The sequence below is a fragment of the Suncus etruscus genome, chromosome 11 (assembly GCF_024139225.1).
Source record: "Suncus etruscus isolate mSunEtr1 chromosome 11, mSunEtr1.pri.cur, whole genome shotgun sequence".
Taxonomy (NCBI): Eukaryota; Metazoa; Chordata; class Mammalia; order Eulipotyphla; family Soricidae; genus Suncus; species Suncus etruscus.
Window position 1 is genome coordinate 88,351,643 of NC_064858.1, and position 5,796 is coordinate 88,357,438.

The 5,796-nt window shown below is 35.1% G+C and overlaps 1 non-coding gene across 1 annotated transcript; it reads left to right on the forward strand.

Moving 5' to 3' along the window:
- The first annotated feature begins 2,949 nt into the window (after window positions 1–2,949).
- LOC126023159 (U1 spliceosomal RNA) lies at window positions 2,950–3,109 on the forward strand. Its single transcript, XR_007500365.1, has one exon. It is a non-coding gene; the product is annotated as a U1 spliceosomal RNA (small nuclear RNA).
- Window positions 3,110–5,796: the final 2,687 nt, after the last annotated feature.

A 5,796-nucleotide genomic window follows, 5' to 3' on the forward strand; every position in this document is an offset into this window, starting at 1 on the left:
CCAGCCTAAAATAAAATCAGTTTTCACATAGCAAAACTCAGTCTATGGAAGCAATAATTAATAATAATTATTATAATATTAATTATTGTGACTGTACCAGAGATGATCATTTTCATTTTGCTTTAATGATTCTAATCAGTTTGTCATTTGGAGACCTGTGTGTTCCAAGATGTTGTGTAAAAATGTTATTAAACTCATTGGGAATCTACTAACATTTTTTCAAAGTTTGTTTAACAAAGAAATTTTTGATAAATATTTTGCCTTAGGAACAGAAAAGCAAGTACAAACACAAATTTGGCACAAATATATTAACGTATTTGTATATTCTGCTGATGACTACAGCCTTTTATATTAAGATGTAAAAGCTCTGGAAGAGTAGAATGAGCACATATTGCAAAAATAGAATCTCGGGGCCGGCATGGTGGCGCTAGAGGTAAGGTATCTCGAGCGATAGCCTAGGATGGACCACGGTTCGATCCCCGGTGTCCCATATGGTCCCCAAGCCAGGAGCGACTTCTGAGCTTATAGCCAGGAGTAACCCCTGAGTGTTACCGGTGTGGTCCAAAAAAAAAAAAATAGACTCAACAGCAGAGAGAGCAAGAATCCTCAGATAATTTCTCCATAAAGAAAGTAAGAACATTTGTGAAAAAGAGGCCCAAATTAACTTTGTAGGAATCCTGAAAATTAACTAAAGGCTTGCAACAATCCTGTGATAATTTGTTTAAGCAAAAATGGTTAAATTTCAGAACAGAAAGCTTTGTGGTATTTAACTTGTCATCATCTCATCTCCCTCCAAGAACTCTTTAAAAAAAAAGCCAACAATCTTAGAATCCCAGTGAAAGCCAGCAGCTTAGATAACTGGAGAGGAAAGAGAGGTTTGGAATTTCTCCAAGGCCTCCTTCTCAGATAACTGTCATTATTTGGCCTTGATGGAAATTCTTTGGAAAACCCCTCTCACAAAACTTATCCTTTTTTGCTCCGCTCAGAGATGTTTCAGGGCGAGAAGATTTTTTGGTTTTAATCTGTTGCATTTGTCATAAACCATAATGGCAGTTACTAAATGTCACAACTACTTGGAACACACTTGAACATAACTACTTGAAAACTCTTAAAGCTGACATATGGAACAAGACATTTATGCGTAATATCTGGGGAATAAAATATCTGCAAGACTTTTTTTAAGTTCTAAAATATTCCTGAAAATTTATAAAGCTCAGTGCATATGTTTGGGTTGTGTACATAACCAGAAAAGACTAAATGGGTTAAAGTAATAGTACAGTGGGTAAGGCACTTTCATGTGGCAGATCTGGGTTTTATCCCCGACACCCCATCTGGTCACCTGAGCCCATCAGGAATGATCCGTGAACACAGAACCAAGAGTAAGCCCTGAGTACTTCAGCTGTAGCTCCAAAATAAAAACAAATAAGCAAGCAAAAAGACTTAGATCCTAAAAAAAAGATCTTACCAACCCACTGATTTTAAAAAAGAAGAACTTTTGAAATGTGTGAATACTCAAGACAACCCCATATATACCTTAAGCAAATGCACGGATGAAAACTTATTGGTTAAGTGTGATTTCTTTTTTGGGAAGGGGGGTTGGGGTCACACTCAGTGTGCTCAGGGGTTACTCCTGACTCTTTGCTCAGAAATTGCTCCTAGCAGGCTCATAGGACCAAATGGGATGACAGATTCGTCCGTCCAAGGTTGGCTGCATGCAAGGCAAATGCCCTATCGGCTGTGCTATCTCTCTGGCCCTTGGTTAGTATAATTTAAGAAAATCTTTGGTTATTAACTGAACACTGAACTAGTTGATCTAAGTTCAGTAAGCACACATAATGAATAAATACTTGAGAAAATTATTTCAGAACATAAACAAATCAGAAACAAAAACAACAGTAACAACAACAAATATGGAAAAAGAGTAATATGATATCCAGGTTGTGATATGTCCTTTAAAATGCTAAAAAAAAATGCCAACAAATGAATAACTAACTCCCCCAAGACCCTTTTACTCTAGAAGAGCAAATTAGTGTTTACCAGAAATGAAGGGGGGGATTTAAAATGGATAAACTGAGTAAAAGAGGTCAATTATGTCATGAAGAAAAAAAATGTACTTTTTCTGGTATATTTAAGTTTACAAGGATACTGGTTTTAATGAGACAAAAGTGAAATTTGTATAAAATTATAATGTAATGTCACTTCAATAAAAATCACTTCAACATAAATATCTAGCGATAGAGTAATAATTCAAAGGACTAAATAAAGCTTCAGGGTTTTTTTTTTGTTGTACTGCATATTTTCAAGCACAAGTGGAGGTGACTAAGGAATATTCAACAAGATTAACTCCCAAATACTGCATAATATTACTTCAAACCAATAAATAAATAAGCAAATAATTAAAAAAACAACCAAATGCTTACTTTTCAAAACTTATTACACAACAAAGCATTTTTGGCAGAAACAGGAAAAAAAGTATGGGCATAAGGTGGACAAAAGAACCAACCAATAAAAGTCATGTGAAGAAACCCAATAGGTTGAACTTACTAGACAAAGATCTAGGATCAAATACTATCTCTATTAATATTTTATTTCTTTATAAAAGTACAACCAAGTAATCCTTAGACTTAAAATGAAGTGCCCCTAGGCTTTAATTTTAAATGCACTTGAAGATATAAAGATGTCCAGTAATGAAATTTACACTGTTAAATAAAAAAAGTATATGGTTTGCAATTTTGTTATGTTTATAATCTTCTAACTATAAAATTTTAAAGACATCTGTATTGATCATTATAATAATTTTATAAGAGATACTATATGTAGGTAAATTGCATAATAATAAATAATTGCACAGAAGAGAGAAGATTGGGCTATATAGAAGCAAAATTTTGGTAAACTGAGCACAGAAGCTCACGAAACCAATAAATGAAAACATTACCACAGAAGACTCAAGTAAGTCTGACAGGGGAGATACCATGATTATGAAAGTGGTTTTCCCAGGGTGAGGCTTATCCATTGCTCTCCGGATGTGCTGACCCCTGCGATTTCCCCAAATGTGGAAAACTCGACTGCATAATTTGTGTTAGTGGGGGACTGCATTTGCACTCTCCCCTGAAAAAGAAAAATAACTAGGAACGAACATCTCAGCAAATCCTCAGATAATTACTTTCATAACACCATTGTGAGATACAATAATTTTCACAATATTTCTTTCACTAAATTATTTTTCATAATTCCACTTACTGTTTTGTTGTAATCATCAATAAAAATAAATTATTTTGTGCCTTCATAGGAAGGCAGCCTTGGAGGGTGAAAAACTGGGGACAGTGGTGGTGAAAAGGTCACTCTAATGGTGAAATTGATGCTAGAATATTGAATCACTGAAATAACTATAGTATAAACAAAATTGTAAACCACAGTATTTAAATGAAGTTAGAAGAAGCAGCCATTCTTTTCTTAAGTTATTTCCTTCAATTGACGTATGAACTTATTGATGACGATATCTTGCACTCCCTCTAATATTCCAGAAATAATAATAAGGCATCCTCTATGAACTAGAACACAACGACTTCCATTCTACTTATTTCAGTGTCCTCTACTTCTTTAGGAATTTAGGTGCTATAACTTCTACTACTGCTAAGAAACGTGCTACTCTAGCTATATCCAGCAAGTACTTTTTACAAACCTCTTCAAGGACTTAGAACAATCATTATAAAGTTCATGTGAAATCATAAAAGTCCTAGGATAGCCAAATTAATATTGAGAAACAAGAAAGTGGGAGGCATCTCATTATTTCATTTGAAGATCTTCTACAAAGCCACAGTGATCAAAACAACATGATATTGGAACAAAGACAGATTTTTTTTTCAGACCAATGGGTCAGAATAAAATATCCAATGACAGACCCCCAAGTATAGAGTCAACTATCTTTGACAAAGGAGCCAAGAATTTGAAATGGAAAAAAGACAGTCTCTTCAACAAATGGTATTGTAACAATTGGATAATCATGTGTAAAAAATTAAAGATTGATCAATATCTCACACTTTACAAAAAAAGTCAATTCAAAGTGAATTAAAAACCTTGAGACTAAACCCTAATCCATAAAGTTAATTGAGGAAAACATAGAACACTCCAAGTAAAGCACTCCAAGACTTAGACATCAAAGATCTTCGATGATAGGATGCCAATGGCGAAGAGTTATAGCAGCAAACCTAAATAAATGGGACTCTGTCAAACTAAAAAGTTTCTGTATGGCAAAAGAAACACAGGCTAAAATTGGAAGACATGTAGCTGAATGGGAGAATATGTTTGCACTCAGCACATCAGATAAAGGTTTGATACCTAGCATATACAAAGTACTCACAAAGGTTAACTCCATAAAACCTAAAAACTCCATCTAAAAATGGAAGAGGAAATGAACAAACACTTATCTAAGGAAGACCAATATATGGCCAATAGACACGTGAAAAAAATGCTCACCATCACTTATCATTAAGGAAATACAAATCAAGACAACAATGAGATATCATTTACACCAGTGAGGATGGCACATATAAAAACAATGGGAAAGGGCCCGGATGGATAGCACAGCGGCGTTTGCCTTGCAAGCAGCCGATCCAGGACCAAAGGTGGTTGGTTCGAATCCCAGTTTCCCATATGGTTCCCCGTGCTTACCAGGAGCTATTTCTGAGCAGACAGCCAGGAGTAACTCCTGAGCACCGCCGGGTGTGGCCCAAAAACCAAAAAACAAACAAACAAACAAAAAAAAACAAACAAACATGGGAAAAAAAAATCTCTGTTGTCAGGAATGTGGTGAGAAAGGCACTTGATCCTCTGCTGGTGGGCATGTTTCCTGATTGAACCCCTGTGGAACTAGTATGAAATGTTCACAGTAAACTCAAAATTGAGCTGTTATATGACCCAGAAATACCCCTTTGGGGTATCTTCTCAGGACAGAAAATCATTCATCCAAAAGAATGTATGAACATCGCTATGTATTACAGCACTCAGTACAATAACTAAGGCTGGTAATCAGCCTAGATGTCAAAAAACAGATGAGAGGATCATGAAGAAGGGGTACATATATACAATGGAATACTACATTGGTGTAAGGAATGAAGCAATCATGTAATTTGCAGCAACATGGATGTAGCTAGAAGATGTTATGTTAAATGAAGTAAGCCAGAAGAAGGATAAATACAGAATGCTAAAACTTATATGTAGTATTTAGAAAAATGTCTGAAGAAACACAATGGTCTAAATGGTCATTGTCTCAAACACTGCTGGCCTCAGAGGATAGTGAGGAGAAGGAAACAAATAGAGTGGAAGAGGAGAAATACAAAAGCTTATATTCTCTTTCTAAACTTCAAAGGGACCTTTTGCAATAAATACAGTTGTTTATATCGAGCAGGTGTTCAATCAACTGCTCTTTATAAAGGTCTGTAATCATGTTCAAATGCTTTTATCTGCAGTAACAGGTCTAGGCTGTATTCGGAAGCTATGAACTCCCACTACAGTGCTCACTATAAAATGTATTAGTGTCTTAATTTTAATATGTCTATAGTAACTCTTTAATCTTTTTGTACACAGAGATACAGTTTGGTCACCCTAGTTTCTCATTACAGTTCAATATTATATTATACTCCGAACGGTATTCATTATGTTAATGTCTTGACAAATATGCTAATCTATTCACTTTCCATTTAATCATGCCTGCTTATATGATATAATGTTTATGTCTACACATACCACTGGAATTGACGACTACATGCCATAGAATCTTGCTACAGTCCTCATTCA